This window comes from Patagioenas fasciata, chromosome 5 (genome assembly GCF_037038585.1).
Source record: "Patagioenas fasciata isolate bPatFas1 chromosome 5, bPatFas1.hap1, whole genome shotgun sequence".
Classification (NCBI taxonomy): domain Eukaryota; kingdom Metazoa; phylum Chordata; class Aves; order Columbiformes; family Columbidae; genus Patagioenas; species Patagioenas fasciata.
The window spans coordinates 41489723-41517157 of NC_092524.1; the positions used below are offsets into that span (position 1 = coordinate 41489723).

General features: G+C 37.9%; 1 long non-coding RNA gene across 1 annotated transcript in view; it reads left to right on the plus strand.

Moving 5' to 3' along the window:
- The window catches only part of LOC139828009 (uncharacterized), a 97462-nt gene that overhangs the window by 58492 nt on the left and 11535 nt on the right, over positions 1-27435 (plus strand). The window contains exon 2 of the long non-coding RNA XR_011739169.1: positions 15460-15549. This is a non-coding gene — a long non-coding RNA (uncharacterized lncRNA). The remainder of the gene's footprint in view (positions 1-15459; positions 15550-27435) is intronic.

The following is a 27435-nucleotide window of genomic DNA, read 5'->3' on the forward strand; positions in this document are numbered from 1 at the left end:
ACGCCTAAAAAAAACCTGCTGAAAACACCACGTCTACAGACAAGTTTTTGTGTTAATTTATCACAGCTACAGACAGGAATTATTTTTCATGAAGGATCCTAGCATCTTAAATCCCTTCATGTAATCGCTACCTATATATTTTATTGTAGAAAAAAAGCTACACTTTCAACATCAGTATTTGATCAGGGATCAATCACAAATGCATCTAAAATAACATAGATGGATTATGTTCCATTAACCATGAGCATTATCCTACTATTTTTTATTATTTCCACTCATTGGATACTATGTGTATTCTTGCAAACATTTTGAGAAGGCAAAAACACATTCAGTGTGTTCTTGGAAAGTTATAAGGTGGCAATGTGCATAGTATTAAACCTAGAAAGTGATACTTTTCAAGTATCACTTTCTGTTCTTTGCAGTGAATTCCTAGAAGGCTCTGTTTTACATTCCTTAATTACCATCTCAGGGAGATATATTGAGGTCAGTACAGTTTCTATGGCATATCAGCTAGCTGGTTTCAAGAATTTGCTAAGTTCACAGTCTGAAGTTGGGGGTGAATTCTGCCCTTGGGCAAGTGCATGCAATTCTCTTTGAATTCAATGGGAATCCTATGTGGATGACTCAGGGTGGGAAACAGCCTTTAAAAGGGACTGGCTCGCCTTTCGATAATTCACTGACGGCAAACAGAGGCTGTAATTAGTCTCCAGAATGATTTGCTGTTCAAGCATAATAGCAAACCTCTGAAATTAAGTTGGGAGAGAAGATGATTCATCTTCAATATAAACTGGAAGAGACACTGTAAGGGCAAACTGAAGCTCTTTCCTGTGCCATGTCCCCTGCTGGAGACAATCATCGCCTGAAGAGGTTCAGGCAATGAGGCCGCGCTCCATGTACAGCAGTAGGATGGGAGCAGCCTGGGCTGGCAAAGGCCTCAACACATACTCCAGCTGCTGCGTAACTGCCTTGGGATTCTTTTCCAGGGAGGCTGGAAATGGAGACAAACAGCTAATGGACTCCCCATCTCAAAACTTCCACTGTAAATTCATGCTTAAAACAAGACAACAAAAATGTCCTATGAAGAGGAGAGTCCACCAGTATCACTGGTCCAGTTTTTCAACCATAGCACTTTCTTGTTTCCCTGAAGTGTCCTCCTGTGATTAGAGCTGCTCCAGACATTATTTTGTCACTTAGAAATGAAGACTGAAAGACATAACCCTATTTGTATATCTCATAAAATTCTTTCCTTAGCTTATTTTTCTACTTTATGTTTTCCAACTTCCTGTTTTCGTTATGTTAGATGGTCCAAAACTGGTGTAAGGTGAAAATTAAACCATCCTCCTCCTACCTGTTTATTGCCTTGGTGTCAGAGGTTGTATAAAGTATTTGTAAGGGGAAAAAAAAAAAAAAGACACTCACTTCTCCAGGGTCTGCTGGTTCCTTTGTGATATTCTGGTATTACTCGGAATGACAAAAACTAAGGTGAGAAAAATATCTAAGAGGAAAGGAGGTGGTAGATCTTTATCCTTTATTCTTTATTCTATGTAACTGCTAAGCACAACCTGTTAAAAATAAAAGTTACTTCAGTCCAGAACATTCTGGTGTCTTAAGAGGGATCATTCATTCTCAAACCAAGAAGTAAAGGGAGACCTAAATTCCAACTATGTTCTCAGCAGCCTCAAGTGATATTGCAGGTATTCAGAACTAGTATAGTAGAAAACCAAAGGAGATTACAACTTAGATGGGGTTTTTGTTTATTAACAACAGAGAAAAATTTAGTCTTTCTTCATAATCTTTTATTACATCACAAACAAAATATTTTGAAAAAGCACTGTAAAAACAAAATATCTGTTATCAATCAGAGATGGATGTAGTTTATTTTCAATATCAGTTTTAGACTTCCAGCTCCAAACAAAACTCCAGTTCTTTTATTTTAAAGGTCTCATCAAAAGTTCACAATTAAAATACTTGATATGTAGCTTGGAAGCTTTTAGTTTCATTATGAGATGAAAAACATAAGCTGCCTAGTCATCTGGTTTCCATTATATTGACAAATAAAGTGGTAGTTATTAATAATTTTGTGTATCTTTGTGGTTACATGTCATTCTTTTGCTTCTGAGGGAAGGTGCAGAGCTGCCTCAAAAAGGAGAAACTCCGGGAATGAATTTTTATATCAGACACACTTCTTTCAGGATTAGTGACAGATTTTCTAAAGGACTATGCTCCAAAAATCTATAATCAAACAATGTGGACTGCAAGCAGGCTGGATTTCTTTGGGATACAGAGTATATCACAGAATCACAGAATAACAGAATGTTAGGGAATGGAAGGAACCTTGAAAGATCATGTAGTCCAATCCCCCTGCCAGAGCAGGAACACCTAGATGAGGTTACACAGGAAGGCGTCCAGGCGGGTTTTGGATGTCTCCAGAGTAGGAGACTCCACAACCTCCCTGGGCAGCCTGTTCCGGTGTTCTGTCACTCTCACTGAGAAGCAGTTTCTTCTCAAATTTAAGCGGAACCTCTGGTGTTCCAGTTTGTACCCATTGCCCCTTGTCCTATCGTAGGTTGTCACCAAGAAGAGCCTGGCTCCATCCTCCTGACACTCACCCTTTACATATTTATAAACACGATGTGGTGCTTAAAAATTTCTAAATCCTCAAAAATCAGCAGCTAACATGATACATAATCTTCTACATACTATGTGATTTGGTTGTGATCATTCAGAGCTCCATCCCTTTCTGTCAACTCTCCTAGTTAACATTTGGGGCCAAAGAGGCCAGAAACATGGCATTACCTTATCCACACTTTTTGCACTCATTCAGTCCAGGGGGAAGCCAATGAACCTCTGTGCTGCCTTGTTTTCTTAAATATGTAGACAAATTGCAAAACCCTATTCTGGTAAGACGACTATCAGGCAATAGCTAATGAATCATGAACACAGCAGCTGGAGACAATTAGTAAAAAAAATTCATTAAAATTTGTTTTAATGGCAAAGAAAGAAATTCTGTATCCAAAAACTTTGTAACTGAACATTCATTTGCTTCTTACTTACTTACCTGAACTTCACATTTCATGCAAGTTGTCTGTGGTGAGAACTGTATTTTTATATTTGTTTTTAAAGTACATGACAGTAAGATACCTGGTGCATTGGTTTAATAAATACTTAATGATGTTAGTACTAAAAATTGTAATGGAAGTTCAGCCATTAAAAATTTATCTTTGAATGATGTTTTGGGGAAGCATATAATGCTTTCCCCTGTCCTGTATTAGTTCACATAAAGACTTATTCAATTAATTGACTAAAACAAGTTTTAGATGGATCAATTTGTAAAAGCATGCTTTTTAGATTTTTTTTAAAATTCAATTTACTGGTTGTTCCAAGAGAATGGTCTTCCATTTCTTCCATCACTCATGTCACTCTCCATAGCTTAGTAAAATATCCTTCTTATTTTTATCCCTTTCTAGCCTGTTACTCCTCTCTGTAACACACTAAACACTCCTCAAACCATTTTTATAACCACTTTTTGTAAAATGAACTGCCCACTGTTAATCACCTCCTAGCTTTTTAATGTCTTATTGTAGGCCAAGTTCTACAACATTCCAGTGTTCTAATTCCTCATATCCTTCCAGTTTCTTGTGCCTGTCATGGCGTTGAGTCTGCAAAACACAAAGGTGTCAAGGTTTTCTACAGAAAAACCCTGGAAAAATAGAGAAAATTCATATTTTTATTATTATGTAAGGACTCTCAGTTTCATCCATTTCCTGATGTCAGTTTGTACGTGTGCTCTCTCACTGCAAGAAAGGTTTTGTTACATTTAGCATAAAAAGGATTATCTACATTCTAAAAAGAGAAGTGCATTCAGTAGCTTTAAGATAAAATCCTTATGCGTGATTTACACAGTACAACACTGTGGTAATTCTAAGTCACATATAAAACTTTGCTTATGAATGTCATTTCTGAAGCTGTTTTATGGTCTTGTGCTTTAAGTTCCTGAAAAGTTCTCAGAAAAAAGTGAAAGAGAAGATTTTAGTCAAAAGGAAATATTACACATTATAACTCTAAGTAAGTGAAAAGGCAACAAGTAAATTAGCGTTTTGCTTTTGCATCTATTCTATAGAAAATTCCCATGACAAGAATATATCAAAAAGAGGCTTTTACCCCCTTACTGGAAGTTGCTTTTGGAGTGAGATGAGTATACTGAATGGGTTAAGAAGGAAAAAAAGAACTGCCTTATAATACCTGCCATCTATGATTATTATAATCTTGCAGACAAATATAATTACAGTGTGTGATGTCTGTTTATGTCTGTGAAAGCTTTGATTGTGTAGTCTTGTCTGTATTACACTGCAAAACAGCATAAACAATTATATTGTATAGTAACTTTAATCCAGTGCTAATGCCCTGAGCTATGGGTGTCACTTCAAATTGCAAGGATTTATGTGATACTTATATCTGCCTTTTTCAGTTAAACTTCACCACAATGCACTTAGTGTTATACTGATTTGTAGAGTTTGGAAGCTGATTAATAGACTGCAGAGAGGACTGGAATTGCTTAAACAAGAATACATATAATAAAATCATAATTACTCTAGAGTTTCATTATCTGATACAGAAATGAAAAGAGGCTGTAGTAACTTTGTAATGATTAAAATATTGAGATAGGACCTCTCAAATTTTAGAGGCAGAGTTGTTTTTACAGAGTAGGTTATATTCAAATTCATCATAACATGCTACCAATGTGCATGTTTCATTCAAAATAAAAGCTCTTAGGTTGCACAGAGCACACCTTTAGTTGATTCTTGAAAAATTCTGAGCCCTGGAAGGCAACAACCAGAAACAAATAAATCACACTGTGTTTTATTATTTTTTGTAATACTTTTTATTTATATGAGCATTAGGAAAGAAATAGACTGACAGAACAGAACACAGATTTTGTGTGCAATTAATGCCATCTCTCGAGAAGAAATCAAACCTCTGATCTAGTGGTAGCCTGTTGAGTAGCCAAAGGTTTCCAGACAGATGATAAGAAGATTTTAGAATATGTTCTTGCATTATGTGATACACATGTACAGCCCATATAAAGTGTTGGATTCTATTTGATACATATGTTGGGTCACTATGGGAAATAACAATACAGCATGAATGCTCACTCTTGTGAGGGTGACAAGTCACTGTCTTAGTAGTGCCCAAATCGTAAGAGATCTTTGGTTTCCCACTTCCCAGCTGCAATCAGGGTATGAGAAAGGATTAAGCAGAGGATGTTGGTGTCAGAATCCCCTCTCAGGGTTTTGGCTGCCTGGGCTCAGGGCCAGCACTGACAGTGTGGCTATGCGGCCTTGAGTCAGAGAGCTGTTGGAGGAAGGGCTGTAAGAAGCCTTAGCATCGTCTGTTCCCTTTTGTCCACTTTCACTTAGGAGCTGCATAAAGCTGGGCAATCACTGTTGGTCCCTGCCTGGGCTGTGCTGCAGCTATGCAGGTGCCTGGCCATGTACCTCACTGGTCTGGACCTACCCCACTGATCTGGACCTCCTGGCTTGGTCTTGGACCTGCCTTACTGCTTATGGACTTGGCTGCTGGTTGACATATTGGCCATATGTCCCTGGACCTGCTCTGCTCTTCTTGCTCAGGGACTGTGGGACGTCACTGCTGGTCAGTGGGGCCATTGCCCCCGCTGCCTTGCTGCTGACCTCACCACCCCAGCAAAGCAGCCTGCTCTTGCTGCTGCTTCTCTGGGGGAGCCCAATGTGACCCCAGTTTCACCACTGCTAGGAGGAAGAAAGCATCCAAAGAGGATAATTTCTATGTTTTAGTTCACCTTGTTTAGGCTTACCTTTCAACCTCTGTGGAATACAGGGAATTTTTTTTATGTACCTTTCTTTCATGTCATTAAGATTTTGCAGGTCTATGGATGGTAATTGGTACTTTTAATGAGAATAAGATAAAACACTAACCATTTTGACATCACAGTCATGCATAATGTTTTTACTTTCATTTAAGTGTATTTATTTGGAAGTAAGTACGTAAGATCAAGCCTCTGAGTGCCCATAATACAATAATGTTTCTAGAACACTGTAGTAGCAGTAAAGATGCATTCTTTACATCATCATAAATGTAAATCAGAGCAGGTAATATTGACATAGCATGCACAGTGTCTTGATTCTTTCTATATAAACTTGGTGTACAGTCACAGAACTACAGTAAGGCAAAATGAACATCCTCATTCATACGGTTTGTGCTCCAGTTTGCTCCATGTGTGTAGAAATAAATGGAGACATTTAAATTAAAGCAAGATTTGGCACAAATATTCAAGCACACTCTATAAGTGTATGATTTTTTTGCTTCTCATGATTTAGAATCCAATAGCTATGAATGTTTTAAGACAGAGGAAATTCCTTATATAAAAGTGAGAATATCATTTTGCCAAGACTGGTGCTTAATTTATCTGTGCAGTATTTATGTGTTTGCAATTTGTTAATTTCCTCTTTGTCTAAAATTAAACTGAAGTTTCATGAATGGCCTGTCCATTTTTGTATGCCTATCATAATAAAAAGCTGAAAACAAAACTCAGACACGGACACTACAACTAGTATAATGAAACACAATTCAAAAAAAAAAAAAAAAAAAATTCCTCTTTACCTGTTATGGGACCGACTGTCATTCTCCAGGACCCTGCAAATTTCTGACAAATACAGTAGATAGTATTTATACTCATATTGGTTTGTTCATTTGTGGGCTTTGGAAATCAGTTGTATTTATCAGTTAGATACCATATAAACTTTCTAAGTGAGATGCTGAAACATGAAAGACTCATTGAGAACTGTCTCATACTGAAAAAAGCCCAGTTTGCATTTTACCTGCAGAAGTTCAATCAGTCAGTGAAACTGAAGTGCAAAAAAACCTTTTTTTTTTTTAAAGTGAGGATTACCGAATTCAGGATGATACATTGTTATAATGTGGTTTTTTTAAATGTTGTCATGTTTTAACCCCAGCTGGCAACTAAGCACTGCACAGCTGCTCGCTCGCTCACTCACCGCTCCCCTTGCCCACCGCTGATGGGATTGGGGAGAGAGAGAATCAGAAGAGTGAAAGTGAGGAAACTCATGGTTTGAGATAAAGACAGTTCAATAAGTAAAGTAAAAGCTTGGTTTAGCTTGTAGCCATAAGAGTGTAATTTTCTACAAAACCTAGAAACACATTCTAGTATGTGAGTGCTCACTTTATCCATAATGCTTGTTAAAAAGTTTTGCTGTGACTCTTCTGCCTAACATAAGTAGGTCAGGTTTGAGTAAGATCCAATTAGTAACGGGTATCAGTATAAGTTCCATTTAAACATTTACCAACAATATTTCATTTTTAAATCATATGCAGTAGTGTGAACCTTTGACCACGAAAAAACATGTAGGGCTGCTTCTTGACTGTAAAGATATGTAGCAACATAGGTAATACTTTCTCCATAACTGGAATTATAAATTCTTTTCTACTGTTACCTTATGATACTTATAAAAAGATACACATTGATATTAAAGTTACCGCCATTGGTGCTTGACCATGAAATCATACAAAAGCTCACCACTCTACAAATCTTAAAGAGAAGCTGTCTCCGCCTGAATGTCAAAGGTGAAATATTTTATTTTAATTAAAAGAAAAGAAGGTTGATTTTCCTTTATTATTATGTTAAAGTCACCAACAGAACAACAAATAAATGAAGATAGATCAATAAGCAGTACACAAAATTAAAACTTCATTCATGATGAAGAAAAAAACCCACATTTCAAATAAAAGTTCTGGCTTTTTAATATGAAGCTGATCTAGCACTTTTATTCCTGAGTCACACACAGAAATGTTGTTGTGCAGTGGACCATAGCAGCATGGAAGTCTGACCATTTTACAGATTTATGGAATCCCAGAGGGATTTTCTTTCTAAATATAAACTGTGTGCTATACTCACAGGTAGTCTTAAAACAACATTAATGCTCTGATATCAGTGTTGCCAGGAAAACATTGATACTTTGAACCACTGCTGTTACTAGGCAAATCTGTCATTTCAAACTTGATTGAAATCCAAGACTCTCAACACAGATGTGTTTCAAACATTTTGAAAATAACCCACAAAAAATGTTGTAAATGAATATGTAATTTTTAAAGTTATTCAAAACAGTCTGACTTCTTAACAAGTCTTTTAATCACCCTAATTACGCTCACCCTAAGAATGACTGAATATGCAAAGTGCATAAAGGGAAAGCTATTTGCTTGCAGACAACCTTGAACATAAAGGCGATACTGTAACTGGCTACAGGCTTAGCTTTTCCATCATCACCCTCACACATGGAGGTCTTCAATGTCTGTCAAAACAACAACCACTCTACTGACAGTTCACTGGATCTTCAGGTTACTGTAACTTTGCAGTAACTGTTGTGAAGAAAAAATACATTAACTGAAGTATGAGCAAACTATAGATTATATATAGGATATAGTTGATAACATGTCTGTAAAGTCCTTTTATTTATTATATGTTAAATTTTGGCAGAACTGCATCTGGCTTCCATTTGTGAGGTAAGGGCACTAACCTGAGATTTGAAATTAGACTCATGCAGAACACTTTATTTTGTCAGCTTTGTAGTGGAGAGACATAAAATTACTTTTTAAGTGAAATTTTCATTGTCTATGACTGGGGTGGTGGAGCCAGAAGAGGGCACAGTGGAACACTTTAGGAGAAGAGCCTCCACCAGTGATGACACTTCACACCAAAAGATTTGTACGTTCTGAGAGGGAAAATGTGGCTGAATCCAAATGCCTGAAAGCAGTGAAGCCCTCAGTAGCCAACCCCCCATGAGACACACAAACACCAGCAGCTCTCACCTCTAGAGACCCTCCCCAAGACCCCATGATCTTTCAGCTCTTTCTCTAGAGCTGGCTGGGCCTCCCTGGGTCCCTCCAGCAGTCATCTCCTCCCATGTTCTCACCCTTAGACATACACACAGAGACATGAACACACGGCTCCCTGGCCACTTCATCCACTCACTAACGCATCTGGTTTGATCTTTGTTAGTGTTTACACACTCACGTGTCTGCATATGCTCCAGTCCCTGGCACCACAGACACACAGACCCTCCAACCCACTGTCTGACTCCAGCTGATGAACTCAGACCCCCATACACACACATGCACAGAGAGTAGAGAGACCCTCACCCAAGAAAGAGCTGGGAAGGAATTTAATAAGAAGACAGAACAGACTGCACTGATCAGGCACAAGGTGTGGCCACACAAGCATACCCATCAACAAACTATTTACATGTGACAGGCCCTTTTTATCCGCTTATTTCTCTATTTTTCCCACACTTGTTCACACCAAATCACCTAAATTCCTCCCTTTTCCATCCTTTAGTTCTTCCACTAAACCTTCCACAGTAATTCCTGTGCAATCCCAAAATCTTCTCCTGCATCTCATAATGTCCCACACCACTAGGCAGCAACCCCCATCAGTCCAAAAAGGCTCCAGCATTGATTCATCTCAATGGGTTTCACACCTGGACAGTGGGGCTCAGATTCTCCTGGAACAGGTCTGATAGGCTGTCCTGTCTTTTCAGTCCTTAATTTGCATTTCTTGACTGCTTTTGTGCTCCAGTGCCCTCTGGTCACCTTGAGATGGGCCTTTTATGGGCTGATGGCTCCTGTGATGGGCCTGAAAGAAAGCTGCCCCCCTGCCATTGTATCTCTTTGCTCCTTTGTGGATGTGCAGATGAGCATAACATAACACATTCTGCAGGTATGCTGTATTAGAAAGGATTCAGCAGACAAAACCTCTTCAAAACACATCATGCTCAAAACAACACAAGTTGCTGGACCTCCACTATGGGTTTGTGTAGTAACATATGTTATTACAGATATCACAGAATCACAGAATGTCCTGATTTGGAGCAGACCCACAATGAACATCAAGTCCACAGAATCACAGAATGTTAGGGATTGGAAGGAACCTCAAAATATCATTTAGTCCAATCCCCCTGCCGGAGGAGGAGCATGTAGATGAGGTTACACAGGAATGTGTCTAGGTGGGTTTTGAATGTCTTCAAAGAAGGAGACTCCACAACCCCCTGGGCAGCCTGTTTTAGTGTTCTGATACCCTCACAGAGAAGAAGTTTCTTCTCAAATTTAAGTGGAACCTCTGGTGTTCCAGTTTGCACAAATTACCCCTTGTTTTACCATTAGCTGTCACTGAGAAGAGCCTGGCTCCATCCTCGTGACACTCATCCTTTACATATTTGTAAACATTAATAAGGTCACCCCTCAGTCTCCTCCAAACTAAAGAGACCCAGCTCCCTCAGCCTTTCCTCATAAGGAAGATGCTCCACTCCCTTGAGCATCTTTGTTGCTATGTGCTGGACTCTCTCAAGCAGTTCCCTGTCCTTCTTGAACTGAGGGCCCCAGAACTGGACACAATATTCCAGACGTGGTCTCACCAGGGCAGAGTAGAGGGGGAGGAGAACCTCCCTCGACCTACCAACCACCCTCTTCTAATACACCCCAGAATGCCATTGGCCTTCCTGGCCACAAGGGCACAGTGCTGGCTCATGGGCATCCTGCTGTCCACCAGGATCCCCAGGTCCCTTTCCCCTACACTGCTCTCTAATTGGTCATTCCCCAGTTTATACTGGAACCTGGGGTTGTTCCTACCCAGATGCAACACTCTACACTTTCCCTTGTTATATTTCATTAAATTTTTCCCTGCCCAACTCTCCAGCCTGTCCAGGTCCCGCTGGATGGCAGCACAGCCTTCTGGCGTGTCAGCCACTCCTCCCATCTTGGTGTCATCAGCAAACTTGCTGATAGTACACTCTATTCCCTCATCCAAATCATTGATGAATATATTGAATAAAACTGGCCCCAGTACTGACCCTTGAGGCACTCCACTAGATACAGGCCTCCAGCTAGACTCTGCCCCACTGACCATGACTCTCTGGCTTCTTTCCTTCAGCCAATTCACAGTCCACCTCACTACCCAATCACCCAGACTGCACTCCCTCAGTTTAGCTGTAAGGATGCTCTGGGAGACTGTGTCAAATGCTTTACTGAAGTCAAGGTAGACCACATCCATCGGTCTGCCATCATCCATCCACCTCATTATGTCCTTATAAAAGGTTATGAGGTTGCTCAAGCACGACTTCCCCTTGGCGAAGCCATGTTAACTGCCCCTAATACCCTCTTATCCTTGATATGCCTTGAGATGGCACCAATGTTAAGTTGTTCCATCACTTTCCCAGGGATGGAGGTGAGGCTGACCAGTCTATAGTTACCCACATCCTCCTTCTTGCCCTTTTTGAAGATTGGAGGGACACTTGCTTTCCTCCAGTCCTCAGGCACCTCTCCCATTTCCTAAGACTTGGCAAAGATGATGGAGAGTGTTCTAGCAATGACTTCAGCCAGCTCCCTAAGCACCCGTGCATGCATCCCATCTGGACATATGGATTTATGGACGTCCAGATTGCCTAATTGCTCCCTAACCCAGTCCTCATCAGCCCAGGCAGACTCCTCCATTGTCCTGTCTTCCTCTGGGGCCTCAGCGGTACGGGGCTCCTCAGGACGGCTTCTGGCAGAGTAGACAGATACAAAGAAGGCATTCAGTAACTTTGCCTTCTCTCTATCTTCTGTCACCAGGGCACCCACCTTATTAATCAGTGGACCTACATTGCATCTGGTGTTAGTTTTATCTGCCACATATTTGAAAAAGCTCCTTCTGTTGTCCTTTACCCCTCTCGACAGGTTTAATTCTAAGGAGGCCTTAGCTTTCCTAGTTGCCTCTCTACACCCTCTGACAACAGCTTTATATTCTTCCCAAGTGGTCAGCCCCTCCTTCCATGATCTGTAAACTCTCCTCTTCCACTTGAGATTACCCAGCAGTTCCCTATTTAACCACACAGGTCTCCTGGCTCCCTTCCTTGACTATGTGTCTAGGATCCTATGTGTCAGGATGCTCTGGTCTCGTGCCCAGTAGAAACAGTCCCTGAACACTAACCAACTATCTTGGGCCCCTCTACCTCCAAGCAGCCTTGCCCACGGGATTTTCCCTAGCAATTGTTTGAAAATGCCAAAGTTCGGCCTGCTGAAGTCCAGGGTTGCAATTCTGCTTGCTGTTCTGTTCCTGCCACACAAGATCCTGAGCTCCACCATTTCATGGTCGCTGCAACCAAGGCAGCCCTCCACCTCTACTGCTTCAGCCAGATCCTCCATGTTAGTGAGGAAGAGATCCAGCAGTGCTCCTCTCCTAGTCAGCTTCTCCACCATTTGTATCAGCAAGTTATCAGCAATGCACTGGAGGAACCTCCTGGACCATGGCTGGCTGGCTGAGTAGTCCTTCCAGCAGACATCAGGGAAGTTAAAATCACCCATGACAACCAGGGCCTGTGACTGTGAGGCTGCTCTCAGCTGTCTGTAGAAGGCCTCATCAACTTCCTCACCCTGATCTGGTGACCTGTAATAGACACCCAAAACAGTATCACCCCTACCAGCCTGCCCCTTAATTCTCACCCACAGACTCTCAACTCTTTCCTCATCTGCCTCTGGACAGTACTCAATACATTGTAGTTGCTCTCTCACTTAAAGAGCAACTCCACCACTACGCCTGGCTGGCCTGTCTTTTCTGAAAAGGACATAGCCATCCATGACCACATTCCAGTCATGTGAGCTGTCCCACCATGTCTCTGCAATTGCCACCAGGTCATAATCACCTGACCAAACACAAGTTTCTAACTCCTCCTGCTTATTCCCCATGCTGCACACATTGGTGTACAGGCATTTCAGAGAGCAAGCTGAGCACACCCTGGGGGCATGGGAGGCCTCCCAGTCTTTATCAGTTCTAGAGTGCTGCTCCACTGGTGCAAGCCCAGCTACAACCCAAGCCCAACGCCAGTCCCTGCATAGGACAACCCCAAAATTCTGGTAATGCCTATGATTAGAACAGCATCAGCTACAGTAAATGATTCCTAAAACTGTTACCCACTGTCACAAATAGGAGCAGAAGTTTTCTCACATTTACCTGTGTAGTGCATATTGAGCCTAAGGAAGCAGGAGAGAACACTGTCGTCCCAGGTAATTTGCCTGCGAAGTGAAAGTTTTGTTGGCCATTACGCACTATGACTGAGTTGGGAACCAGAGGCATGTTGGTTTCTGTGGAGTTCCAGCTGGCAGGGTATAGACCTTCCAGGCCTAGTGAACACTTAGGACAGAGGTGTCCAAAGTATGCCTTGCCATCGCTGATAATTTTACAACAATTATATCAAATCTATTGTTCATGTTCATGTGGTTTCCATGTTTCTGTACTGTTGAAATTTCAATCTGCTGTTGTTTATTTTCGTACCAGTTTGGAACTTTTGTATCAATAGGCAGGGTTCTCATTTTTCATCTTTGGTAGCAGAATGAGAGCAAATGAACTTTTCAGATTAAATTTTTAGTGATTTTGTGGATGGTAAAACCATATGTTTGAAAAAGAATGCAAGAGAGTATTGTGGAAGAGAACCCTCAACCAAGGGCAATGCTATTCCTGAAGGGGACTTTCATATGTAACACATACCAAGTATTAGAAAGGACTCAGAATTCCCCATTTCAATTACTTTTATGGAATGTCTGGAAGGATTTTAGAAAACAATTTTGTATATAGTTTAAGACAAGACACAGATCCCACCTGAATGAATATAACATTTAATAAGGTAAGCTAAAGAATATCACAACTCCCTATTAGTCTAACAAATGAATTTACATCCACTGCTGCTGAGATAAAATCTACAAGCTTCTAGATTTCCACAGATATTACACATTCAATAACTGGCACAGGGAAGTATTTTAATATCGTCCCATTAAATCAATAGAAAACACAGATTTTACATTAAAATGGTGTTAGACATCTGCTAGCATGAGTGAAGCAAGTATTTGGCATAGGGGGTTAAAATGAGATGACCTGGGAAAATAAAAAAAAAAGAATTTAGAAATCCTGGATCGAATTAATTTCTGTAATACTTCCATTAAAATTGAACTACATGTTTGGAGTAGGTTTCATTTTATGTAAATCAACTATGAAAATACAGAGTTCATTGTAAATAAAGAGGAATAAATAATATTGAATGTATATAAATTAGTAATATGCTCTCCCGTTAAATTGATTTCAGTCCTGGTCATCTTATCTCAAAAAAGGTTACATCAATAATAGAAAGCATTTCAAAAAACATTACCAGAGAAATGTAAATGGCTTGGCATATTGAGTAATGTGAAAGATCAGCAGTTTCATAAAGTGAAGAAGGAAAGAGGAAAATACACAGAACAAGCTGAATGACTACGTCATAGATATTCCACCTAGGGAACACATTGCTGTGGGATACTACTAATGTCTAATAGATTTCAGATTTGGAAGTTGTATAAATTTTCATGTTAACGAACATAAATCAGCACAGAGAAAGTTAAGAAAAAGTACTTTTCCTCTAGGTAGATTGTTTCAGGTGTGTTTACTGTGGAGCCCTTTGTGACTTCCCTTGATAATATGCATGACTGTGTTTTATTAAGTAAAGCTCAGAATATTCTTCTGAAGTATAGCTAAGTACAAGCTTGATTTTTGCACCAGTATATTTCTTCCTTTCCATTTGTGATCTCTCTGCCTTTGGAATCATGAAAGCAAGAAATTTGCTGGGTTTTCCTGCTTGTTTTTTGGTTTTGCTTTTGTTTTGTTTTTTTCCTGTTTAGGTATTCCTTTTGTGTGTTCATTGTAACACACAGAGTAATAATAATATCTTCTTATTGAAAAACAGGAGGAAATGCATTGCAAAATACTCTAATATTTCTCTTAAGGTCCTTCATATTGGGCTTCCACCACTCTCAACCCTTCCATATTTACCATGTCTTAAATAGAGAAGTAATTTATTGTCACCAGAAACAGTATTCTTAGTAAGGCACCATGAACAATTGCTGTCACCATTCAGAGATGTATCTCATATTCTGAGAACTAGTTCTAACAAAAACATCCTTTGTTCTCAAGAAAGCACACATAAGATCAAAGTATTAGCAAGGCTACCGTAGCTCATCTCAGCTATAACATATTCTGTATGTCTAAAATGATTATGATATTTTATTTATGTAAACACCATTTTAAAACTTCCAGATGAGTGTTAATCAGTTATTATAGTGTTTCACAAGATCTTCTTAGCAGAGAAACCTCTCTCTGCTGTTAGATAAAGCAAGATTTTTCAAATATATTTATTCCTCAGTGATAGTGGTGCGTTCCAAAGGAGCAGTTATCCCAAAAATCACTGACAAATCACAATCTTGGGGTAAGTTGTATGGTACTATTGGGATATTTGAAATTCATCACACTCCCTTTTAGGTTTACTAACGTTGATGTTAATCCATGAGTAGGATGTCCTTCAGTGAATGAAATCTATTTTTACAGCTGTTTTAAAATTGATTGGATTGCAGGCACGCCTACTGAAATCACTCAACCAACTGAAGAAACAGAATGAGATTTGGATTATAGGGTTTCAGATAATACCAAGTCCCTTCTGAAAGGTATGTTATTTCTTCTCTTTGTTCTGCTTTTGGAAAAGTATAGCTGTGGGTTGGTGTTTTTTCTCAACTGTATAGGTCACAGGAATTACAAAGATTTCCAAAGCAAAATCACAGTCTGTGTTCCAAATAAAGCTAATCCAAGGCAGACTGTTTTGCAAAGGTATTTAGTATGTTATGTTATGTTATGTTATGTTATGTTATGTTATGTTATGTTATGTTATGTTATGTTATGTTATGTTATGTTATGTTATGTTATGTTATATATGATCATCATTAGTGTTCTTTCATGGACACAGGAAGGTGTCCTCTAGTTATCTGTTTAAAACAATTCAAATATTTCAATTTTGATTATTATTTAACCATACGATTGGTTAGCAAAGTTCTTACAATGTATCTCACTACACAATATATTACACAACCATTAAGGGTAGAAACCATTTTTGTCAAAGCGACAACCAAACCTGGTTCCTTACAGCAGGTATTGAAAGGCTGCTGCCCTGCTAACCAAATTCTTTTAAGTCAGTCAGTCCTAGGAAAAGCCACTAATTCAAAGGATTTCAGCATGCACATCTTCATAAGCTGAAGGTGTAGAAAATAGCGATGCCATAGAGAAAACTAGCTGTCTACAGCTGTGAAGTCTACTTAAAAACCTGTCATTTTTCTTTTAGAAACCTTGAGATCTACTCCTTGGTTACCTATGAACTGTTAAGATACTTATGTTGATTTCATTGAAGATTTTCATACACTCACCTTTCCAGGGAAGCCTTTTTTTTTTGCAGGAAAAGCTGCATGAACAAGCTGAAAAGAGTACATTTCTAGTATCAACAAATATATGACTTTAACTGCATTTTTCTACTAAAATAATGCTCATTCATTTGAAATAATTGCATTCATTTACATTCTGTAACTTTTGTATGTTAAAATATATTGACTGAATATATCCATAGTAATGCTGAAAAAAAAATGTAAACTTTTTGTATGTAAATATAATAAGAGAGGTAATTTATCTTGACCTCATCAGGCTCTTAGCACTGTCCACCATAAAAAGAAAATAAAGGTACAGTGACAGAGTTACAACAAGCAAACTCAAAACCCTTCCACATTATCTAACTAGAATGATACTTCAGTACAGGTTTCACAATGATCTCTCCTGTGTTTGGTTCAGTGTTCTTATTATTGATTTGTATCATGGAATAGAAAACAAACATGACATTTGAAGATGACACAACTTAGGAGAAATTGCAAGTATATTGAAAACTGCATTAAACTGTATTAAAAAGTTCTTAATAAACTGGAAAGGTGATGCTGAAAAGAGACTACTGCTCAGTAGGGACAAGTGTCAAAGTTCAGCTATACAGACACAGCATGGGCAGTAACAGGTGAGGGGGGAGTTCTGCAGCACACAATCTGAAACAACAAGTCTCACACCTTGTTGTTCAAGGCATGTTGAATTTTCTTTTGGTCCACTTGATGTCAGCTGGACAACTTCATCCAGTCTTGGAAAATGCTACTTACAAAAAGTTGTGCACATCTGGACAGAGTCCAGAAAAAGGAACTAAAACAGACAAAGATCTGGAAAACATGACATATTATTACAGGTTGGAAGAAAGTAGCTAAAAAAAGCTGAGAGAAGGCAGCAAGGAAGGGAATATGCTATTAACCTGCCCTGTGCTGGATATGACGAGAAATAATAGCCTAAAATTGCAGGAAACAAGTTTTAAACTATACATTACAAGCGACCATGTAAATAGAATGCATAATAACATACAGGCATAGATAAATTCAGCAGATTGTAGAATTGCCACTAGATACATGAACCTTAAAGACAGGTTGGGTGGCTTTGTGCACCCTAAGCTCAGCGTCTCCCTGAAGTCAGTTTGTTATCACCCAGTCTTAATTGGAAAACAATGAAGAGACAAAATCTTAATCAAAAGCAAGCATTAATCCTATTTGAATATGTTTGATTGTCAATTTACACATTTACATGAAATGTAACGTACAATTTATCTTGATAAATATGAAGATATCAATGACTAAGCATGGCTTTAGTATGTAGGAAAGAGAATTTTCCTTTTTGGTTTGTCAATGATTCACCTCTGACCAGCACAGAGTATTTCAGCAGGTTATAAAGGCATCTAAACATGCCCAGAAGACCTTGGCATTTTCAAAGCTGGGAAGATAAGGCAATGGAGTGATGAAAGGAAACTTTTCACCACTGAATTAATATTAACAAAAACAGAAAGAGTGGGAGGGAGGGGGATTTTGAATATGAATAGCTCTCAAAGATAGCCTTCTATAAAAATAAGTATGACTCCACGCTGACAGATTCCTTTCCACTAGTACAACTTGAAGATGCAGGGTTGTACATCAGCCAGAAACCATGAAGTATGTCTTAGCTTGACAGCAAGATACAAATAGGGTGAGAAAAACTTTTGGAACTTATTAATTACCAGATAGAGTTATAGTCAGCTTTCCATTTCTGTACTATTGTCTTAATACTTGTATTATAGTAGTTGTTTATTTTTATTTTGTAAATGAATACATTCATTTCACCATCGTCTCAAGCCAGGTGAATTTAGTTATTCTATGACAAAAGATTTATTCCATTCTGAAGTATGCACTGAACCTGCAGACAGGCATATCAAGCACTCTAGAATTTCCCAGCCCATTATTAGAAGCTGACATTGTCTCTGCTCAAACTTGAGAACCTATAATGTGGGGATTTACAATTAAAAGATTTTCGATGTCAACGAAACAAATTGTTTGGAATGTGTTGGACCATCTTTAAATCCAATTCTAAAGCCTTTTGGGACCAGATTTCATAAGATACATCAGGAATAACTGAGATACAGTTCATTCTGTTTTGCAAGGGAGGGTAGATTACATGATTTCTCATGGTCCATTATTTTCCACAAAAGGGACATGGACCTGTTGGAATAAGTCCACAGGAGGCCATGAAGACAATCAGAGGACTGGGGCACCTCTTCTATGAAGATCAGCTGAGAGAGTCCAGGTTTTTTCATCCTGGAGAAGAGAAGGCTCAAGGGAGACCTTATAGTAGCCTTCTAGTACCTAAGAGGGCCTACAAGAATGCTGGAGACTTTTTACAAAGCCGTGTAGTCAAATGACAAGGGGTAATGGCTTTAAACTGAAAGAGGGTAGATTTAGATTAGATATAAGGGAGAAATCCTTCACCCATGAGGATGGTGAGGTGTTATAAGAGTTTGCCCAGGGAAGTTTTGGATGCCTTATCCCTGGAAGTGTTCAAGACCAGGTTAGATTGGGCTTTGAGCAACCTGGTCTAGTGGAAAGTGTCCCTGCCCATGGCAGGAGGGTTGGAACCAGAGCTTTAAGGTCCCTTCCACCCAAAGCATTCTATGATTCTATGACAGAGATTACCTTTAATCCAGTTAACATAGGCAGTAAGAGCAATGAAGACCTCACAGTCTTTTTAGAGATGTACAGGGTTTCTGGCATGCAGGATGCATGATCTCAGGCTCCATTATTTTAATGTGCCATTTCCTGATCTTCTGCCTCTATCATGCTTTTTTTTCTCTGAAGTCCACAACATTTAACACATGAACCTCAATGGAAACCTTTCTACTATTTTCCATCACATATATTTGAAGATCCTTACTATGTGCCTGATACAGCCCAAATTCAACCGAATTATCGCATATTAGTAAATTTGCATGATTAGCTGAACTGTGATTGCTGTCTCTGTGGATGTCCCTAATCTGCAGAAAGTGAAAGAAAATATGACATAGCTTAAGTTGAAATGAGAAATGAGAAAAAGTAACAAAACATTTCCAGGAGAACAAAAAAAAAAAAAAAAAAAAGAAAAGAAAAAAAGAAAAAAAAAAGAGAAAAAGATTGCTGGGAAAATAATGGGTATTGCACTTTATAACCACTCTTTGTATGTTTTGGTCTTTGTTTTTATTTTCTGAACTATTTCATAAAGATAACTGAGAAACTAATTGATATCCTTGTAAAAGATTTAGAAATCTGTGTAAGAAAATACAGACATTGAAAAGAATTTAAGTAGAGTCTTTTTATTAATAGCACACTCAGTTACCATAGCTCAGCTGGCATACTTTTACTTCTACTGTGGTCTCTTTATTTTTAGTCCAAGGCTTTAGTATCTTAAGCCAGACCTTGCAGTACTGAACGAAACAACTCAATAAAACTAATTTGGATACAATACCCAGAACTGTACAATACCCAGAACTGGTACTTAGTGCAATATCCAGTGTTGGTGACAGGCTGTCTGGAGCCCTGCCAATGCTGATTTAGCAGTAAATGCCAACTCAGTGAGTCAGAAACAGTTTTTAGATGTGCTATCTCAATTGTGCAAGGTTGCTCAGAAAACCCTTTCAATTTCCAGGCAAAATAATTGCTGTGTTTCCAATCTACTTTCCTTAGAAGAAAGGAACAAAGGAAAAGAGAAGCATCAATAGAATGGCTTTTACTATCAAATTTGTGACCTGCTTTGGAAGGTCACCACTTTGAAAATATTCCACTCTAAGTGAATATTTAGGTCATGTGATAGTGGGTGCAGCTTTCTGTCATTCAAGTATGCAAGAGAAAAATAGTAATGGAAAAGAATAAGTGCTATGAAACAGAAGGAATAAAGGTTAAAAAAAGTCACTTGCTTAGGAAAAAAATAGTTTAGCAAAGATTCAGGAATGCACGTGTGTGGTTCTATATAAATTTAGCCCACATAACATATGTGAAAGCAAAAGAGAAAGACAGAACACAGGTATGATCTTTTTAAACATGTCTTTAATGAAATTATCTGGTACCAGTTTAGTTGTTGGGATAATACTTTCCCTCGAGTATAGAACGGGTTTGTAGAAAATGCCAGTTTCAGACCAATTCCTGTAGAGTTTCTCTGTTCAGCTCACTATGAAAAATGAAAATGGCATTTTTATAAAAACAAGCCAAAATAGTTATTTGTCATTTGCCTAGAACAGCATCATTATTGACTGGCTGAATAAACAGCAAATGGAAACCAGAAACCAACTGGAATAGGCTTATCTTACTTGATTTTTTAAAAAATGTAATAAAACTGGATAAGATAAAATGTATGTTATAACAGTTACTGAAATCAGTAATCATCACTTACTGAGTACCTGTGACAAGACTGGTACAGCATAAAAGAAAGAAAACTTGCCATCTATTCAGATGTCAATATGAGGAAATTACAAGCCCAGTAAGACAAACAACAACACTCAAACTCATGTTCCCTACCCCAAAATCTAGTCACAATAGCTGCAATAAGTGATTGGAAAAATAAATTCTCCATTCCTAGGCATTGAATGAATGACCATCCTGCTTAGCAACACTATTTATTCCCAATGGGTGAAGGACCTCCTTGTATTGCCACCTGTTCTTCTCATGTGACAAATGACCCTTTGTTCCAACGGCTTTAAGAGTCATGTAACTTTCTGCTAATTTTAACCTCTGTAAAATCCCTCTCTGAATTTTTGGACCAGTCTTTTTCTTTCCTACTTCCCCCACAAAGCTGGCTGACCTTCCCATCAGAATTCCTTCTTGATGAGTTTACTTTTGCTGTTTTCTTTTATTTTGTGTCTCACCTTTGGATAATAACAAGCAGGCCTCTGTAGCTAAAGCCTAACTTATGCCATTCTAATCACTTGAAACACTGAAGAACAGTTTCCTTTATTTGCTTCGAGACACTATTTGCCTTCCATGCTACTCCAAAAGGAAATACTCAAGAGTTCTTAAAAGCTGATGAGGTGCTTATGATAAACACTTACATGATAAAATTAAAAGGAAAAAAATAAAGAGGTTTGGTTTTTATTTCGGTTTTTTTTAATACTGACCTCACTTCCTCCTTAAATATGGTGCACTATAAAAACTGAAGTAAACAAATGCAAGGGGAACTTTTTTTTTAGGTTTAAAATTATTTCATCACTGTTAATGGAAACAAGCCATTTTAACAAAATCATAGATTTAAATTAAATTTCAATATATTTTAAATCCAAAGCAATGTCAATGCAAGTAGGCACTGTTAAAGGCTTAAGCCTCTCCTTTAAAATACCTGTATTGAAAGACACATGCAAAAACTGTAAGTCCAAAAAATGTTAAAAATCATGAAATTAAATATATCTTCAAGTTGAAAAACTTGACTTAAAAGCTGAATTTGCAAGTGTCCATGTAATCTGTTGACTACAGGCTTGATGTTTGTAAACCACAATCCCATGTTGAAAAAATTAGCTCATGATAGACCCTAAACTCCTCTGAGAGAAATGTAGCCATCTGAGAAATGTGGCAGGTGTCATTGCAAAACGTTGCATCATAGAATTAAATTGTAAGTGTCACAGTGACAGATTTGTGGTCTGGCGTTCTGTACAGATCATCTACTGAGCTGTGGAAATATATAATGGGACAGAGAGTACTATGACCTCTCTGCAGGATGGAAAGCAGTTTCCTCTTGGCAGGGCAAAAACTTTGGAACAAAAGAGATGAACAATTGAGACTTCATTTCAGAATTATATGTGTCTTCACCCAAGGATATATCTGGTCAGTTGGTCAGTTGGGGGCAGCTGTCCTGGCTGTGTCCCCTCCCAGCTTCTTGTGTACCCGCAGCCTCCTTGCTGGTGACGTGGCGTGAGAAGCTGAAAAGTCCTTGACTTAATGTAAGAACTGCTCAGCAATAACAACAAAAACCTTGTGTTATCAACACACTGTCCATCACAAAACAAAAAAAACAGCATTATACCAACTACTGGGAAGAAAATTAACTCTATCCTTGTCAAAACCTGGGCAACAATTAAAAAAAAAAAAAAAAGAGAACATGGGATTTTGATAGTGATGGATCACTGAATTCCCAAGAGATAGTATAGCTGGTATTCTCAAGAAATCCCGACATAAACATGCAACATTCATATAGCTATTGCCATGCCTTAATCTCTTCCTGCAGTAAAACTAGTGAAGAGTGGAGTAAGTTCAGTAAATTAACTTGGAGGACATAAAACCGTTATCCAGCAAATTTAATATTATTCAAAAAACTAAGGGGTGTAAGGCAAGGTGGCCATTGGCTTGTAGAAAGAACAGATATAGATAGAATAAGTGAGTTAATGTGCAATTATTAGAGTGTGGGGGACAGTCCAGTCCGGTCATTTTCCCTGCACATCTTAAACTGTTTCTAGATGCAGTGCTGATTTTTGTTCTTTAGAGGACAATAAACTGGAGTATATTGGAAATCAGAGAGGGAGAGAAGCTTTTCTTCTCTTGTTGAGAAGAACTGGAGATGGAACCTAGCCGTGATAGGACAAATAAAATCAGATTCCAGAATCTGGCTGGGAAAGAGCACCGTGTTCAAGGGATCTGATAGCACTGTATCTGTAAAGCTTTTGCTGTTTCTCCTCTGTATGATATCTTCTGACTGATACATGTTGTATCACACTTCAAAGAGAAGAGCACTGAGTTTGTGAGAGACCAACTTCTTGGGGCAACTCTCAGTATATATTTTGGGGTATACTAATTCAGGTATATATTTATTTTCTCTTTTTCTCATAATTATGCATTATACCTACCTGACACTCTAATATCTAATAACCAGTGTTCAGACAAAATTTACTAGAAAAGACAAAAATGTGTAAATTGCCGTATGTAGGATTGTTAGTATTTGGATACAGAAATGCTCTCAGAAGACTTTTACTTCAGTCTTGATTCTGCCTCTGTTTTGCTATAAAATGCCAAACACAAGGTTCTTCCCAAATTTTCCAGTAAGAGCACTTTGGTTCTTTTCTTTCTGTTGAGTCTGTTTTAAGATGCTGGAGCATGTTCTCTGCCTTTTCCCCTACTACTCAGAAGGCAAGATCTTGTTTCTACTGATTACACTAATATAGTATATTCCCACAGACCAGAACAGAACAAGATCTGCTTGAGAGCTTTTGCTGTCAACAAAAGATGAGGCTTCCAGCTGTTTGTAGGCTTGCCCTGTCAGTTTGAGCAACAGTGAAACTTCAGCACTGAATATCATTATTCAGTAGCGACAGCCAAAAAATGGGCAGATTACTTAGCATTTATAAATATACAACATCCCTCAGAAGTTTCTTAGATTTTCTGTAGAGTAGTTTCATGCTTTCAGTTCAGCAGTTCATCCTTTTTACTTCATACCAGCCTTATGAAGCTCCATGGAAACCATTCATTCCCCTCATTCCACAATATTTTACAAGATACCTCCTATTAATAATTTGCTCTGCAGTGAATCCAGAGGAATAAACCAGATTCTCATCTACAGATCAATTAATTATAGGATTATATGACAGGAAACAACACTTGAAGGCTAATGTTTTCTTATTGCTCAGATGTCATGAGATTAGTGCACCAGGGCATCCCTGTTGCTACTTAGGTGAAGTAAATTTCAGTACAGTAAGTTAATTACATCTGGAAGTTCTTGGCTGGAAAAATATGCAATAGATTGAGTGTATGAATGGTAAGATACCTTTGAGCTGGTTTATGACAGTAGCAAATAAGCACTCATTTATTTATGCATAGCGAAATCTGTTTATGCTGATACACTTATCTACAGATCTAGAGAGCAATGCTCCTGACAAATCTAAACTTCATGGTTTAATTTTACAGTTTAAATTTGAAACTATTGAAATTAATATGTTTGAAGGAGTTATTAGAATGGAGAAAAACGACACTGAATACAAGGAATCATCAAGCAGGATACCATCTTAATTATTTAAATGAAGAATATATAGAGTTATATCATAATCAGAGTTTTATATGTTCAACGGAAATGTGTCGACCTACATGGGCAAAAATGTATAAGTTTTTCATTAAATTGATAAAAACTTTCCAAATTTGCCCTCTATATATTTTCTTTTATAGATGCATATCTGTCAAGCTCATGATTACTAACTGGAGTTCTGTCACATTAAAAAAATGTATCTGTGACAAAGGTGAGATGACAAGGCCAGTGACACTGAGCTACAGCAGGACAGAATAAAGCAGAAGGTTTGATAATGAGAGATTGCACTTTCCAACTATTCTTGGGGACCAGAGGGAGGGAATTATTTGGTTTATGCTGGCAGCAATTTCCCTAAGCCATGTGAGATGGCATACCTCAAGCTGTTGCAAATGTAGGCAGAACAACCACAGGCCATGGCTCTTGGTTAGATCTAGATTCCCTGGGGTATAAAATATATTGAAAAGGCTCCTAAATAGGGGCTGATCACTTAATTTGACTGTTTGAATGGAAGTCCCACATATTCTTCAATCACTAACACTTGTTCACAGCTCCCTTGAAGCTTAATAATCACTTCTGCTTTTTTTTTAAATTAGATTAGCTGCTTGTGGTTACAGTTTTACAACTGTAACATATCAAATGTGTTAACCAGTACTTAGGCACTGTCCCCTTTTCTAGGTTCTGTAAAGCTGCAATGAACAAAGGTTATTAAGATCCTGCTGTGTTTAAGTTTCCTAAGGATCAGTTTTAATAAACTGTTTGTTTCTTCAGAAATGTACAGTGGTCACATTAATCCCCAGTTCTTGAAAACTTAAAACTTAAACCAAGCTTTCCCAAAGAATATTTGAAAAGAAAAATATATCAGTCTTCATTTGTGGATATTTAAATATCTCACGATTTATCCTTTTTCTGTAAGGAAATTGTGGTTAACTGCAATGGTTAAAGATCATATTTTGCATTTTTCTGAAGTGACAATACTTGTAGCCTTTTGTCCTTTCTAAGGTCACTGCAAGAAAAAAATCATTAAAGGTTTTCCATTTTAGCAAACAAGAAACACCTTTATCAAAACACACCAAAAAATCTATTCTTATGCAAATTCTTTGTCAGACATATAAATGACCCTTTTGGTCACTCCTCTACAGGAGGTGACTTATTCATGCTACAAGTCTAAAATATATATACTAACCAAAACACTAAGAAAAATTTATTTTCATAATGTCAGGTAATGTAAACTTTATTATAAAATACTTCACAATTGCATATATTGTATTTTAATTTAAATCCAGTCAGGTGTTCTTTAAGGATAATATGCCTTAGGCTGAAGCAAGACACACTAAAAATGTACTTTATCCACCTAATTATGCTTAGATAGGTGAGAACAAAAATGTGTGTATGTGTGTCTGCTTGTGTGTATATTGTACAGACCATTTGTAAATTGCCATAAAGATTAGTCACCTAATTAGTTGCTACTGTATATAATTTTTAAAAGATCCAGATAGAGGATACATTGGCAAATGTTCAGACCATCTTTATGTTATTACATCTAATTGTAAACATCAACACATTTAATTATCATGCAAGTATGAACAATTATGTCATTACTTCATAAACATACATGAAAGGTTATGCATCACTGCCATATATTATAAAATATTAGTAATATCATGAATACAACTGTACCAAACTTCTTCCCTAGCCTTTGGTTTACACATCCTTTGAGAAAGTCACAATAACAAGGTTATTAAAACAGAAGATTGTTTTTCTGAGGGAGAACATGTATCTGTTCTATCTGAAACACTGAGAGGTATCTGCATTGTCTTTCCTTTAATATCTTGTTGGAGTTACTAAAACAAGTTTATACATCCCTGGCGATATTTAGTCACATACATTCCGCAAAAAAACCAGAAGCAAACATCCATTTACCTTCTGAAGAGGCCTAATGAAAACTAATTTACAGATCTTTAAAGAGGAAATAATCTAGGACCATGGAAGCTGTATTGTGCTTTTTAATTTGTTTGAAAGCAGATAACGAGTAGGCTAACAAAAAAGTAGTAATTTTATATTATCATTTTTACACATGGTCCTTTGCACAAAAGACACTCATTTTAGAAAATGTCTAGACTTATTGTTGTCTAACACTTTAGCATTTTAATATTCAATTTTGACTTACACTTAAATTTGCTAAATTTTCAAGCTCTGGACTCAAATTCTCATGTCAGGTGTTGGATTCTGAATATTTTTCAAATATTTGCTATATATTATAAAAGCCTTTCATAAGGAATTCTTAGCCCATGCATGCTTTGGAGCAGAAACCTCGATGTTGTCCAGCCATATACAGCCAAGTTAGGAACTTTTAGATATTACAGTTCATCTTGCGCTAAGGAATATCACATATTAGATCTTAGTAAGAAACTTTGAGAATTGCACAACATACTTTCCCGAACACCAAGCATGCTTAACTCAACAGTGCATGACAGTATGTGCACTAGGCATCCTTCAACTCTACCCAGCAGTCAACAGGTCCATACAGTCCAATGTACTCCTGTGCAAAGAGACTATATAAGTCCAAAAGTGGATTAGGTATTTCAGCATCAAACTGCATCCATTCTAACAAACCTACAAAGACCCCAGGCTCTTTAGCTACAGGGAAGCAATCTGCCAACACAACTATACTATTTTCCAATTAATTGCTCCAGGATTTTTCTGCTGTAAGAAAAATACCTGTGAAGCATGCTGGGAAAATGATGTAACATCAGCTAAAAGACAGTAGCCTACTACTTAACAGCTATTTACCAAGATATACTACTAAAGTTCTGTGCTGGTGATTATATACAAGATGCAATATGGTTACTATGCTGCTAATTTTTTCTATTTGTTTAGTGGAAAAAAATAAAAAATTGTATCTGTTGCTGTGCAAGAATGCTCATTTTCTAAGTTAGAAACTCAAAACAGGAAGCCCAGAAACTGAGGTTAAGTCGGTAATATCAGTTCAGCCTTCACAAGTATGTTTGAGGCTGTAGTCCTTATTTATCTGTTCTTGCAATATTTTTTTCACATTTTGCCTAATTGAATAGACTACACTGTGTTCTGGAAGCGAATCAAGGATAAATTGTGAGGGAGAATAATGACCAAAAAAACCCTGATTCATCTATCATGTA